Genomic DNA, 16387 nt, shown 5'->3' on the forward strand with positions numbered 1-16387 from the left:
CTTTACCAAGAAAAAGATCCCTTTCTCATTTCCATTGCTCCTTCCTCCGCCCTCCTTCCCATCCCTTCTCTTTAGAAGTCAATGAAAGCTGTGAGTGCTCAGTACCTCTGAAAAGTAGGCAATTTATTTAGGTGCCTAAATCTGGATTTAACTTCCTAACATTAGGCACCTAAATTTGAGCCCTTTGGCCTTAAATTCTCTGTGCCCCATGTTCCTTATTTATAAAGTAGGGATGTGGCTGCTTGTGCGCCTTTGTAACGTGGTTTGAGACCTTCAGATGGAAAGTGTTAGAAAATTGCTACATATTATTCTGTCAAGTACTTGTGAGTGTAGGAGAAGAAGCCCAGAGAGAGCATTAGGAGTGAATGGGAACCACCGTCTGGGCAGAACAGCATATACAAATACACAGAGCATTTTTGTCTCTATGCCCCATCCGATTGCTCACTGCTCTGTGTGTGTCAGTAGGAGCTGTGAGGTGCAAAGGGGAATGAAACAAAAAGGACCCTAAATTTGCAGAGGGGAGGGTAACAGAGATTCCCCAGAGCCTGTAGCAGCTTCTCTGTGACAACTCTGTGCAGTTGGGGTTTTGCATGTATTTATGGGAGCCATATCAGAGTGACAGATGGAGCCAAGGAGTAAACAGTCTCAATGACAAGTTTCCATTTAATTCATTCCCTGGTTCCATGTTCCCCTCAGTATTAATCCTACTAAATCAATAGGTAGGTGGGAGATTTTCCTTTGTGCCATACATTACACACATTTTGTTTTGGGTCTCACTAAAGCAGATTTATTAAAGTTAAATAAAAGAACAACTCTTATAACAACCATATAAAGCAGTTTAGAATCAATTGGATTGTGGGCTTCACTTTAAATCTTTGATCCCATGTTGGTCTCTTTGCATCACTCTTCGTTCATGTTGTGAGCCGGTGATCACCACCTGTTGTAATGGCCCATGGGGCCTGCTACAAGCTGGTGTAGTTTTAAGCAGCCCTGAGGCTGCTTTAAATTTCTCTGGGGATGGAACTAGCAGAAAACTGGCCTAAAGATCAGGGAGATGCCGACAACTTCTGTTATCCTCAGTGCTTATTTAGAGCATCTGAGGAATCAATCCATGGTATTTTTAAACTGAAGTTTCTTCAGAGTTAAACAGAAAAAACAAAAGCCATTTTAATTAGGAGGCCTCTTAAATATCACATTGACTCAACTTAACAAAAAACTAGTGATTTGGAAAATAAAAATTATTTTACCTACATGCGAAAAACATGGTCTTCCAATTTTCAGTGTGCAGTAAGTTTTTGCAGCATAGACTAAACCCCTAAAACACGGGATTTATAAATGAAAACAGTGCAATTTGCCTCTACTGGCTCTAGGTGGTGCTGGTATATTATCTCACCCACATTGTCTAATGCGAGGATGTCAAATTATTCTAGAGAGAAAAGATCTATCCATTCAGGATGCAGGTGCCATAAATACTGAGAAAAATCAACTTTAACCCATTATCTTAAGACTTTTTAAATTCAAAATAAGCATAAATCCTTACCTTTTCTGCAAAATTAATTTCTGTATTTAACTTAAATAATTAAGATACAATAGCATGAAAACATCAGAGTTTTTCATATAACAAAATGCAATTATTTCCCATCTCAATTAGTTTTATAGTCTTAGGACCGAATCCTGCAGGCCTTATTCAAGCAAAAATCCCATTGGGCCCGATTTCTATTTACACTAAGGCCAGATTACATTGCTTTGGCAATAGTGACCTGAGCGTAAATGAGAATCAGGCCTATAGCATTTCGCTAGAGTTTCACATGAATTGTGCGTGGAATAGAAAACTTGTTATCTAATTACAGAGACATTGAAAGTTTTCTCTGAATAACATTATTACTAGTCTTGACTTCTAGGTTGTACCCCCTCTGCAGGACTAGAGGCAGCTGAAGACTTGTTGCCTAGTAAGAATGTTCACGTAACCATAGCCCATCTACTTCCTGCCCAAACTAGTGCTTCCAAAATGTAATAAGTAACTTTTAAAACTTCATACATAACCAGGTAACTTTTAACTATAACTGAAGACCGTGGGCATTTTTTAAAATTTAGTGAAACTTTCACTCAGATTCTGAATTGCTACAAAAAAATTGAAAGAAAATATATTGACTATAATTTTCCAAAATTGTCTTCCTGTTTTTCAGCAATTAAGTTTTGCTGGAAGGTCTGAGTTTTAGGAGTTCAAGTTTCTACCCTTGCATCAAAAAGAAAATATGGTCCAGGTATTATGATAAGCTTGCTGAGTAGATGTCCTGAAGAAAATGAGGTCTATGTAACTGTTAAAAAAAAAACAGGCATTTTCATCCATTTATTCATTTTTAGTGTCCAGGCTATAAAATGTAGAGGTTTGGAGTGTAGATGAAGGACTGGTCCTTGTTCTTGTCACTGAAAGTTGTATTCACGTTTCTTGGCCACCTTGGGGTGATCAGGATTACTTCACCTTATTCTTCCTTTACCATCTGAATCATTTTTCTATCAGACATAGGGGAGGTAATAAGTACAACAGAGTCTTGGATCACTTGTGTGACAGGGTATCTGTCAATGTTACTCCCAGATCTCTTTCACTTTTGTTAGCTGGAGGCTTTTTCTTGTGAGAAACGGATCCATCTGAAGGGCTCCCAGCTGCTTGGTTATTTGGAGGAAGACTTATGTAGTGCCCACTCTGACCTACCTTTTCTTGTGGACTCATACACCTAAGGATGCTAATTTTTCTTCCAGTATTGTCTCTATTATTTCTTAGTTCAATGAAGAGCTCCTCATTTCTTCCCCCATCCCTTGTCTGTTCAGATATGTCTGAGTGGATTAGAGGGACAAGGTGGGTGAGGTTACTGGACCTCTGCTGTTGGTGAGAAAGTCAAGCTTTCAAGCTTACACAGAGCCCTTCTTCCCAGACCCGAAGAAGCTCTGAGTAAGCTCTAGGTAAGCTTGTTTCTCTCACCAACAGAAGTTGGTCCAGAAAAAGATATTACTTCACCCACCTTGTCTCTTTAATATCCTGGGACCAACACTGCATACAATGAATGAATTAGAGCATTCTCCCTTTTATGCTTTCTTGAATGCATGTAAAGCAATTGTGTGAAATTCTGCACAGAGAATAAAAACAATGGAAGAACATTCATGGTCCAAAGAACTGTATTGTAATGGTTGCATCTGATGAAGTGAGCTGTAGCTCACGAAAGCTTATGCTCAAATAAATTTGTTAGTCTCTAAGGTGCCACAAGTCCTCCTTTTCTTTTTGCAAATACAGACTAACACGGCTGCTACTCTGAAACCTGTCATAGGAATACCAGAATCCTCTTCTATAGATATGTATATGCTTAATTTAAGGAGTTCATATGACACAACTGCTTCCCAAACACTTTGGCTCTGGAAAGTATAACAGGTCTCTAAATATCCTGTATCTACTCAAGAGAGTAGAAAGTGTGGCAGGATTTCAAGGAATCTTGTTTGATTAGCTGATGACAGTGATGTAAATTCAGTCAAGATGCTAAATTACATACAAATAAAAATATTGGTTAGGGACTCTCCGTCCATACCTTATTGTGACCTTGCAAATTACGCACATAACTACTCTATGTAGCCGTACTTTCCTACCACCGTTTGGGTCCTCCACTTACTACAACACCCTTTGTTGTGTGCTGCACCCACTGCTAACGTCCTGTCTTTAAAGTGTGGGTTCTTTGGGGCAGGTACTGTTTCTTACTGTGCTTCTACAGTGCCGAGAATAAAGTAGTTCTGATCATGACTGGAGTCTCTGTATTTATTTATATTACAGGAATCCCCAAAGGGCATATCTACAGTACACAGTGCTCTGTTTTCCCAGTGAGTGGAATGTGATGCAATTTGATGTATCTGGTTTAGTACCATGGAAGAAGAGGATACCTTCCCTTTATTTCTACCATTTCTCCCTGGGAACTAAACATTATTATTATTACCTAGAAGCCCCCAGCATTATCAGAGCCCCATAGTGATAGGTACCATACAAACACATTGTAAAAGACCACCCCTACCCCAAAGAGAAGTCTAAATGGGCAAGACAGAAGAGGTATCAGAAGGGAAACAGGAAAGAGTCCAGGAAGGTAAAATGATTTGCCTAACGTCATACAGCAGATCACTGGTAAAGCTACAAAACCCAGGTCTTTCAATTGCCAGTACAATGGTCTATCCACTGGACAACCTTTCATTCCAGGCATCCTTCTTGTAGCAACAAAAACTGAAGGTGACTGTCCATTATGTCCATGCAGCAGTTGAGAGGTTAAACAACATTACGTTTGTTACACAAATGGATACAAACCAGGAAATACGAAGCTGAAGCAGGAACTCTGTTCTGCATGTGCTCCATTATGCGGAGGTATTACAGACATTGCAGGAAATAGCTAACCTCAAGTATGTGTACTGCATTATGTAGACACAAACTGGCACATGAAAGATGGAGTTTCATCCTTAACTTTTTCAGGCTTTTGTCAGTTTGTACCACACCTTAACGTTGCTCAATCTCCTTTTATTTTCCATGTTAAATTTAGCAATAATGACTAATATAGTTCACAGGTGTGTGTGTAAGTAGACTAAGAAATACTTTGGCATGCGACAGGATTTGCGTCAGCTGTCAGTCTGTAGCTCATAAATGGTGGCTTATTTGTTTAAAACAACAGTAAAATGTTAAACAATGAAAAAGCAAAAACAAATTAGTACTCTATTTAAAACCCTGGCCCTAGAGAATTATCATTTAGTATGTAAACAGTCTGAGGATTTCAAGGTTACATATACTGCACTGCTAGCTCACAATTGTAGTGGGTTTTTAACTTACCACTTTATTGAAAGGTAAAAGTTGCAATTTACAATACAGTTGTTTACACAGCACATTACAAAGAAAAGGAGTATTTGTGGCACCTTAGAGACTAACACATTTATTTGAGCATAAGCTTTCGTGAGCTACAGCTCACTTCATCGGATGCATTCAGAAAAGAAATGCAAAGAGAGCAATGAGTTAGAAACTCTTCTAGAAGAGAAAGATCTGTTTCCTGATCCAATGCCTGATTTCCTCCTGTTGGGTGCGGGGGGAGAGAGGGGGAGAGATCCCTATAGATCTTTCAGTCTGTATGACAAAAATTCTAATAGTGGATGATCCTTCCCTGGGTTTTTCAATTAATCCCATTGTTCATTGTCTGCTCTTTTTTTTTTTTCCTGTGCACATTGATAGTCAGCTATTCAAAACCAGTAGCGTTAGTTGTTTTATCAAAAAATCCTTCTTTATCTTGCCTAGGTTTCAAAATCAAAATGATCATATGTCAATTTTGTGGACTATATACAATGTAAGACCTCCACTCTGTTTAAAGGAATTAACCTGTTGACTCCACCACAACAACAAAATCTTTGGGTTCATGGCCAGAGATATCCCGGTTACCTTGTCCAATAATATTTCATACTGAAATCCAGACCTCCTGAATTAATGAATAGCCACCACTACACATGAAAATATGACACTGTCTCTCCATTGCCTCTTCAGCAATAGGCAGGATATTAATATTAATAATCTAGATTTATACAAAGATTAAGAATGGGTATCTATTCAGGGCTCTAGGTATCCCTGCCATCAGTTACTAAAACAAATCAAATTAAATAGCCCACATCACACAAAATCAGGGTACTCAGGAGTCACCCTCCCAGAAGAGAGGATAAACCTGAAACTGCAGTGTCATATGCTAGGCAGAAACTCCTTTCTTTTGTACATTGATAATTTGGGGCAGCCTGCCAAATTCTGGACCAATCCTCCTACATCTCAACGTATATAGCCAGAAACAATTGAAATCTGCAGATTTGATGGATTTAAACTGTTGCTAGTTTTGCTGTGCTCAGAATGGCAAATCTTAGCTATGGTACACTTCTCTTTTTACACACATCAAGCAGAAAATCAAATTTGAAGTTTACCATATGAATCTGAAAGGAGAATTTTGGCCAGAGTTTGGATAATAAACCCTATTAAACCCTTCCCAATTCCAGTTTTTAATGCAATACCAAATAAAACAGATAGATGAGCCATTCAAACTTGACCATAGCTTTACTTAGTGGTAAAGCTTGGTAACAGCAACAAAAGGCATTTAAATGTTAATGTGTTCACTGCAGTGTTGTAGCCATAGAATCATAGAAGATTAGGATTAGAAGAGACCTCAGGAGATCATCTAGTCTAACCCCTTGCTCAGAGCAGGGCAAACCCCAACTAAATCCATCCATGTAGTCCTGTTGGTCCCAGGATATTGGAGACCAGGTGAGTGAGATAATATCTTTTACTGGATCAGCTTCTGTAGCTGAAAGAGACAAGCTTTTGAGCTTGCACAAAGCTCTTCTTCAGGTCTGGGAAAGGTACTCAGAGTGTCAAAGCTAAATGCAAGGTGGAATAGAATGTTTAGCAAAAGTAGTTAACACATATTCCCAGAGACCATTCAAGATGAAGTAGCCAGTTAACACCTCTGCAGTCACAGGAAGAAAAAGAAGGGTTAGTGGGTTACAGATTGTTGCAATAAGCTATAAATCCAGTGTCTTCATTAAGTTCATGATTTTTAGTGTCCAGCAAAGTTATGAATTCAAGTTCTCAGGCTCATCTTTTTGAAGGTATTTTGCAGGTTTCCTTTGAGGATGAGGACTAAGAGGTCAGATATGAAGTGATCACTTTGTGAAAAATGTTCATCCTGAGGTGGTATGGTGCAAGTTCGTTCAGATGTGTAGCGATAGTCTGATTTCACCAACATAGTTGTTAGTGGGGCGTTTAGTGCACTGGATGAGGAACACCATATGTGATAGGTACGTGTGGGACGCATGGATCTTGAAAGGTGTGTTGTGTGGGGGATAGATGAATACTGATGAAGACTGAAAATATTCCTTTCACTCATATCACTGTATGAACAATAAACAGTCTAGAGCCAAAACTGATTCACGGAGGCTGGCATTTGAGACTGCATCTCTTTTAATCACTTTTCTTAAGCAGCCTTGCCCACGAAAAAACTGAATTAGTCACTGTTTCATGTCATCTGCCATTTCAGCTCAAGTGTGCTATTGTAATATACAGAAAAGTTGGTATGACTGCTGTCACACTGAGAGCTACACAGAAACAAGATGTGTCTCATCAGGCTACACTAATGACAAAATGTATAAACTCTAAGGCCTTGTCTATACTGCCACTTTACAGCGCTGAAACTTTCTCACTCAGGGGTGTGAAAACACACACACACCCCCGAGCAATGCAAGTTTCAGCGCTGTAAAGTGGCGGTGTACACTGGGAGCCAAGCTCCCAGTGCCGGTAGCTAATCCCCTTGTGGAGGTGGGGTTTTTACAGTGCTGGAGATCACGTGGCCCTTTGCTGAGGGTGCTGTCCACACTGTGCAACCCACTAGAATACAGCCCATTGGCTCATTCAACATGGCACACGCCCTCCCCCCCCCATGAGCTTCAGTTCAGGGGTACTTGGCACACCAGACTATATACTCCATGGTTCAGGTGGTCTCCCAATGGCATACACTCAGAGGACTGCCACATCCTACTGTCTCAAGGCATGCTTTCACAGCCAACCAGTTCAGGAAACTGTGGCTCAGGGTCCCACCAAAAACACGCCCCTTGGCTCAGAGCACACACACACACTTACAGTCTGCAGCTCAGGAGGCCACAGACCAAATGCTTCCACAGAAAGACCATACCTGTTATGCTTATAAGAAGCACATGGGATCTTTTTCAGGGGAAAAGGCAATACGCTGTGTTTACTGAAGATACAACAATTAGCATATGCATTCAATCACACCCACACACAGTCCTGCAGTCAATGTTATAGTTATCAGTCAAGAGTCCAGATCAATCTAGTGGCCAGCTAGGTTGATCACGGGTAGGGAGGAGCCGGGTTCTGTCGGTCGTGACACGATGCTCTGGGGAAGTCTTGGCAGGACGAACCCAAAGTTTCATGGCAAGGCACCCTGTTTATATAGGGATTCTCCTTCATTGGGAACAATGAGTTTTGTATCCTCATGCTGAAATCAATTGTTGTTTGACAAGTGCTTGTTTTCTTAAATTGTTCTTCTCATCCTTTATCTTGTTCTTTCATTAAGTCTCTCAGGGAGTTACCCCATGCTGGTTTTGATCACAGCTATCTTGTCCCCATTGACAGGTGTCTGTCTCATCTTTAGAGTCATCAGTCTGCCCTCTAACATTTCAGTAGGGGTATGTTGTATTCTTCTGGTATCCTTGCTTCTGTCCTAGGTTCCTCCCTAGAACATCTTGTTCAGTGATGGCCTTCACACTTGTCTTCTAGCACACACATTCCTCATTCACTCACAAAACAGAATTGATTTACACAGAACATTTGAACAGGAATATCAAGTTGCAATGCAAAAGAAAAACAATCATTGCATTCTTTTATTTATTTTAAAATGCTAAACCTACAACAAAGTGGTGACCCTAAAAGGTCTGTTACTGCCTTGAAAATCAGCTCAGACAGATTCTGGCTGATGCATCTCTACCAATGGCCCATTAGGCCATTCCTTTCTGCTATTCAAAAAGGGTGGCTGTCAGGATATGATCAAATCTTACACCAATACATTTAATACATGCTACAGTATTATCCTTTATCCTTCAATCTAAATTATACAAAATACAAACATAAAATCCTACTACTACATATGGACCTTCCACAGTTTAATTCCCTCCCCTCCGCATCCCGTAGCTCAGGGGGTCCAGCCCATGGGGCCCCACATAAACAGGGGGTTCCCCACAGCCCACGCATCACATTCCTCCCAGCTCATGGCCTCAAACCCACCAAGGTTTGACCCCAGTCCACAGCTTTGATCAGTATCCACTGATTGCAAATATGCAGAAGCCATTGGAGACGCAACAGACACCAATTTTTGAAAACTTAGCCGTTAATGACTGATATTCCACACATTCTGGTACTACTCTTGTGGTATTTGTTCCAGAGCATCAGACTGTGTGCATTAGGAGAGCATTGCCTGCGTGTACTCCATGTGCAGGAATCCATACAACACCCCTAAACTCTCTTTTTAAACAAATAATTATTATTGATAGCACACACTAGTTTTGATGGTACATAATCAGCATCAGAGGGTGGGCATTATAGAATGTGAGTTACAACAAACAAATATTATGCTGAGCTCCTGCCAAACATGGTGGTGCTGATTGGGAGAGAGAGGTGAGTGGGTACATAAAGCTCCACCTTTAGGTCTCTCCCTTCCTCCACAGCTGCAAAAAAATTATCAACTTGTGAATCAGATTTCTGGTACCAGACTGCTTTTGTCAGTGGAAGGGAATTGTACAAGGGATTTTCCCTTTGCAGTCTGTATTATAATTATTATTATTTGTAAAAAGAAAAGGAGTACTTGTGGCACCTTAGAGACTAACACATTTATTTGAGCATAAGCTTTCATCAGAACAATGAAGTGAGCTGTAGCTCATGAAAGCTTATGCTCAGATAAATGTGTTAGTTTCTAAGGTGCCATAAGTACTCCTTTTCTTTTTACAAATACAGACTAACACGGCTGCTACTCTGAAACCTATTATTATTTGTATTATAGTAGCATCCAGGGCACCTAATTGAGATCAGAGCCCACATTGTATTGGGCCCTGTACAAATTTAAAATGCAAGGTAATCTAAAAAAAAGAGTATCCAGTTTATAGTTAATATTCAGCTCTCATATCAAATAGGATTAAATCACTTAATCACTACCAAAAATCAACTCCAAGTAAAGATCTGTATATCTAAAGTGGATGTTTAATGGCCACTTTTGCACTCATGACTGAGCCAAGAAGAAGGTCAAGTTGGAGTGTGGAAAGTCAGAGGTCAAAATGGCTTATTACAGATTAACAACATTAATGTTTATCCTTCACTTTTGAAGGGGAGTGTTTTTTCCTGCGTGTACTTGTTATCCTAAATTGTTCATGTGCGCTCATGTGATTTCAAATAAGGTATGACCCATTGGTACAGTATTTTATGACAGTTAAAAACTATGGCCACTGAAAAGGTGTAACAAGGAAATGCAGTTTCAACCGTTCACTGGATGTGTTTTCTAATGTGGGGAGCATCCTGGGACAGAACATTATCATCATTGTTACACACCATAAAATAAATTGTCCAAAAAATTGAACTCTGAGCCATTATTATTCCTTAGAACATACCTTTACACACCTCTGAAGGGAGGGAGCTTAAAGCACATACCTAGGATGCAACTTTGTATTGCGCTCCTTAGAGGCCACAAAACATACAACCCAGAGGGTGGGCAGGCCTAACATGGCTTTAAGCGATCTCTGAGCCTTCCCAGTTCTGAGCTGCTGACTAAATTATGGGCAGCTGGGGACAGGCTGCAATGAGTGGCAGCATGGCACTATGCAGGGGGTGCCAAAAAGGGGGGAAGGGATGGAGAGTAGCCAAGGCCTCCACACCTGCTGCTGACGCATTCAGTAAAATTGCGTCCCTCCCATCCCCAGTAGTGCTGGTGCTGCGGCCTCAGAGGCAGCATGGTCTCAAGCCGGCAGGTCTCCTCCCACCGCCCTTGGACCACAGCAGCAGCAGAGTTCAGCTGTGACTGCTGCTGGCTGGGGCAGTGCTGCCTCTCCGGAGCTCCCCCCATGCTGCCCGTGTGGGTGGAGGGGTGCCAAGGACTCAGAGCTGGTTCTGGGGAGATCAAAGTGGTGACCTGCAGTGTTGCCACTGCTAGGCCTTTTCTATGGTGCAACCTGCTCAGGCCCCACCCACGAGCCCAAACTCTGCCACTGTCTCCCAGTAACACCTGAGGTGGCCCACTGCAGGGCAGGGCTAGGCTGCCTGAGTCCCAGGCATCTGGCTGGAGTGAAGGGCCCAGCTGGTCTAGTGCAGTGTTGGGGAGAGGCACAGAAGAGCACCAGCCCCACCCAGTAATTCAACTTTGTGGTGCAGGCATGGTAAGGCCTGTCCCCTGCCCTCCTTGACCCACTAAACTCCAGGCCCTAAACTCTTCTGCCCCCTGGGGCTTTCTACCCCAATCTCCTCCCTCCACCACTGATTCTATTGGGTAAAATTTTGGGAAATGTTCAGTAAATATTTTAGACTTCATGCTCCCTGTTTGACACCCTAAGGGGCGCCCTGACACCATGTACTGTGGCCCTATGCCTCCCTCCCAACGTGCCTTTCCCATGCCAGGCCTCACCCCCAGCATGACCCCTTATGCCAGGACTCGCAGAGGAACCTTGTAGGGTAATCTAATCTGCCTTGTGCATGGCCTGATGCTACAGAGCAACGATACCCAAAACATGAGGTGTGTCTTCCTTGGGGAGCCATGAAGGGTTCATGGGGGGAGCCATAAGTGTTTTGGGGGGCTTTCAGAGGAGAGACTTCCCGGTGAATGCTTCCCCCCCACCCCCACCGCCCAGGATCCAAGGGCAAATAGAAGCCTCTGTCCCAGCCACGAAATCCACACCAGCTCTAGCAGATAAGGGAAGAGGACTGCAAGAGAGACAGGAGAAGGCTTATCTTTACAGTGGAACTACTTTTACCAAGTGCTGAGCAAGTAGCAAATGTTTGGCTGAAGAAGATTGATTTAAATAAAGGAAGAAAAGCAGACAATATGATAGTTACATTAGGCTTGGATTGTTGTGTATCTATATGACTAGAGAAAAATCCACAGCCACAACTTGTTATTTGTTTTCAAGTGATAGTAAAGGAAAGCATGAGGCAAGAGAAACATTTAGAAACCAAACACCCAGAATTTGTAAACAAGACCTGTGGTTTTTTCTTTTAGAAAAAACGAAAGCGGGGGGGGGGGGCAGGAAAGAGTTGTGTCTAAAGAAGCAACTGTTCCTCAAAAAGCCTCAGAAGTATCTTTATGTTTCAGCCATGTGAATTGCAAACAGGTACACGCTGGTGGTGAAACCCTTGATTATCATGCACATTGTGTAAAGAGTTGTCACTTTGGATGGGCTATCACCAGCAGGAGAGTGAATTTGTGTGGGGGGGGTGGAGGGTGAGAAAACCTGGATTTGTGCTGGAAATGGCCCAACCTGATGATCACTTTAGATAAGCTATCACCAGCAGGACAGTGGGGTGGGAGGAGGTATTGTTTCATATTCTCTGTGTGTATATAAAGTCTGCTGCAGTTTCCACGGCATGCATCCGATGAAGTGAGCTGTAGCTCACGAAAGCTCATGCTCAAATAAATTGGTTAGTCTCTAAGGTGCCACAAGTACTCCTTTTCTTTTTGTGAATACAGACTAACACGGCTGTTACTCTGAAACCTTCTACTTCCAGTAGCAAAAGACATGGATTCTGGCAAGGGTCCTGGTAAAGAGGCACCAATAAAGCTGGAATCACTATAGCCGGGTTAGATGGTGGAGTCTGACGACCACAGTAGGCAGCACTTCCCCAAAGGGCTGGAGACAGGCTGTCACAGGGTGCATTCACCATTAGCATCACCTCCTCCTGGCCACTCTGGAGATTAATTCTTTCCAGGTGCTGCGCACTCCTCTGGCATCCTCTCTCACCCAGTGGCTCCTGTTGCTTCAGGAGCTGCAGCTTCCTCTTCATGACTTGGCCCTCCAGGCAGTTCACTATGGTCCTCTCCTTCCAGAGTATCAAAGTCTTTCAGGGCAAATGGTCCAGACAGTCTACTCTCCACTGCCTGTTCCATGCCACTTCCCCAATGGCTGGTAGAGGAACCCAGACCTGCCCTCTATTCCAGGTTTCAGCTCAGGGGCCCTCTCTTCAGCAGCCAAGGTCAGCACTATCCTATCCTATTCCTTGCTGTTTCTCCCCTGAGCCTTTCCTACCTTTCTGACTCACCCAGCCCCCCAGGTTTGCCAGTCCACTACAACCCCCTCCTCCCAGGGAGTAATTGTAAGCTACTTTTCTCTATAGCCCCAAACGCACCTCCCTTTTCCAAGGGAGTGACTGCAGACTACTTCCCTACACCTGTTTCTGTTCTCATCTCCTGGGCTTTATACAGGCCCCGCCTGTCCCTCTCCAGTTGAGCCTCATCTAATTAATCCCTGATCCCTGGCTCCTCCTCCAGGTGCAGTCTGGGCAGTTAATTGGCCCACCTAGACACCTTAACCCCTTCAGGCTTTTAGATTGGATATTAGGAAAAACTTTTTCACTAAGAGGGTGGTGAAACACTGGAATGCGTTACCTAGGGAGGTGGTAGAATCTCCTTCCTTAGAGGTTTTTAAGGTCAGGCTTGACAAAGCCCTGGCTGGGATGATTTAACTGGGAATTGGTCCTGCTTTGAGCAGGGGGTTGGACTAGATGACCTTCTGGGGTCCCTTCCAACCCTGATATTCTATGATTCTATGATTCTATGATTCAGGCCTTGTGCAGAGTGGACACCCCATCACACAGGCCTTCAAAAGTGCACTCCTGGACTCTGGGACTATACTACCCACTGACATCAAACCATGAGTGGGGTGTAATGGGGTGAAGAGGGATGTGTTAGAGACATTTGTTTATCACACATTCACACACATCTTTCCTTGTTTAATAATCAGTGCTTGTGAGCTAGAAGGGATTGCCTGATAACAGTATTGCCAACCTCAAGACATCAAAAATCAGGAGACTTTTTAAAAGGATTTTACTGTTGCACCCTTTCCAGGCTGGGGGAAGGGGGCAGTTCTAGGGGTTCTTCACCCTTCTCTGCCCCTTCCTAGGCCAGATGCTGCAGGGAGGGGAAGAAAGGGGAAGGAGAAGAGGAACCAACCCCATTGCTTATAGAAGGGCAGGAGAGGGGAGAGGAGGAGAAACAGAGCTGCCCTGAGATGCTGGGCTCTTCCTGCTCCCTGACCTCCTCTCCCCCCATCCTGTGAGAATGGCTGAGGGGAAGGGGATGACGAGAGATTTCTTCCTGTAACAGCTCTCACTGGTTTCTCTTCCCCAGCAGGCAGGCAAATGAGGCAGGCAGCCAATCAGAGGGGTCTTCCCCAAGGCATGGCTCAAATTCCCTAGGGGGCTAGAGCTTGGCACAAGGCTGGCTCCAGCCCTAAAATCCTGAGAATAGGCAATACTGTGTTAAGAACACCGAGAGAAGGTATTTAGTTTTTCATAGGTTTCCAGGTTGGGGTTCAAACCAGTGGTGATTGTTAATTTTCAGAGTAACCCCTTAAACATTGGAACCCAGGCCTTATTGCTGCTGACAATGTCTGGCGGAAGAGTTACATGCAAAATCTTCACCAGAGAGAATTCTCCCCTGGCCAATTCAGGGGTCTAACTGCCACAGCAATGTAAAAAAATATTGCATGGTAGGGTTTACTGTTTCAGGGACTCTATATCAGATTTGCTCTGTTTACAGGTAAAATTTTTCTAACCAGGCCTGCACACTCAAGCTGGAATCACAGGACTAGATTTTGGTGAATTTGGGTTTTACTTTAAGAACTTGCACATCGTCTTGCAAACAGGAGGCTTACAAGATCAGGCCTGAAACTATGGTTTAATTATGAAAGTTTGGGACAAATTTAAAAATAGTGCCTGTAAAATAGCTAGACTGAAGTTAAACAACTGCACAATGCTTTCATCTCAAATACACCATTCTTCAACCTTGTCTGAGAACTTCAATAATCAAATGGTACTTATTTAATTTTCTATAAATCTTATATTCCTGGCATTCAGCTGGCCACAGATCCAACAAATCTGAAGTTTATTGACTTTCAGAACTGCAAGGCCTGTCTAACAACCCAAGATTTTTCTGGCGGGGGAGCATGGCTTGAGTGGGGATTTTTGATTTGGTTTGGTAAAGGAGTTATGTGGTTAGTATTAGGTGACATTAAGTAACATTAGTTAGCTGATGTATTGTGGTGGTGTTTTATTGTAAATACACTTAGAAGTCAATGACAGGTGAATCTTATAAATGGAAACAATACATTAGATTCACATTTAAATATCAGGTGTCATATTTAGTTAGTAGCGTAGTTATAGCACATAACTCAAATTTAACTATGGAATAGATATACTTCTATTTTACAGTTTTTAGTGCTTCTAATAATCCCTCCATAATATTCCATACACAGCACTGTATTAAATTATTTGTATTCACCCACAATGTGCTAAACACTCTACACACACACAGGAAAATATTAGCACCTTTGATCCCTGCCAGGGGCGAAAGTGGGCACTGGTACCGGCCCATACGCAGCTGACGTTAAAGCACTGCTGCAGCGGGGGAGGCAAAAGGGGCAGCTGCCTTGGGGCCGGCGATTTGAAAGGGCCCAGGGCTCCCAGCCACCGCCGCTGCTACCACAGCAGCGGCTGAAGCCCTGGGCCCTTTAAATTGCCATCGGAGCCCCGGGCTGACCCACAGCCACACCCCCTCCGCCCGAGGCCCCGCCCCTTCCAGGAGCCTGGAGCCAGGCCCCGCAGTACCAGTAAGTGCTTAATGTTACTTTCACCCCTGGTCTCTGCCCTGAAGAGTTTACAGTCTGAGACCCCAAACCAGCAATGTCCTCTGCATGAGTGAATCTCTGCACACACAGAGACATACTGAAGTAAATGGGGCTCTGCATGAAGTGGATTGTGGGGTGGGGACCTAAGAAGACAAGCAATATACAAAGGGCCAGAGAGATTAGTACAATTAAAACATATGTAAAATAGTTATATATTTTGATTGTCTCCCTCCCCCTTCACATTTTTTAGAGTTGTTAGATTGTAAACTCTTTGTAGCTGGGACTTGCTCTGTGTGTTTGTACAGTGCATTGTGCACATTACTTGAGTACATATAACACATATCATAATAATCTAAACTGAGTGCATATTTGAACATTTTGCTTAAAATGTTCTAGAAGAATCTATCGCACATATACCGAGTATAATTCTCCCTCAGATATGCAGTCATGCCTGGAAAGCCAACTAATTGCAATGTGAATGATAGGAAGGAGTATCCCAAAGTAGAAAGAACTGCATCAGGGTATTTAAAAGACAAGCTCTGATGTGTCACGGTTTAGAGATTTTCATCATAGCTCTGTGTTAACCTCCCACCATTCAAAATGATATAAAATGCCCTAAGGGTACAAAGAGCTGTGGGAAGGCAGGTTGAAATTAGTATAAGGAAACATCTTATCACCAATTTCTATTTGTATTTGTAACTATTTGCCATTAATTCACAAACTTTAGTATAGTACACAATCAGAAAAGAAATCTATGAGTATGAAATTGTTTCCAAAAAAGGCAGTTCTGTTGATAGTTATGTTCTCTATGTAAAATAGTGTGTAACTGATCCAGAAACACTGATCTGGAATGTGCAACATTCTGTGTTCTACTCTCCCCCCTTGTTGGGCTCCAAAGCTGAGCTCGAATGTCTACGCTGCAATTTTATAGCCCTGCAGCCTGAGCCCTGCTAGC

The sequence above is a fragment of the Lepidochelys kempii genome, chromosome 5 (assembly GCF_965140265.1).
Source record: "Lepidochelys kempii isolate rLepKem1 chromosome 5, rLepKem1.hap2, whole genome shotgun sequence".
NCBI classification, from domain to species: domain Eukaryota; kingdom Metazoa; phylum Chordata; order Testudines; family Cheloniidae; genus Lepidochelys; species Lepidochelys kempii.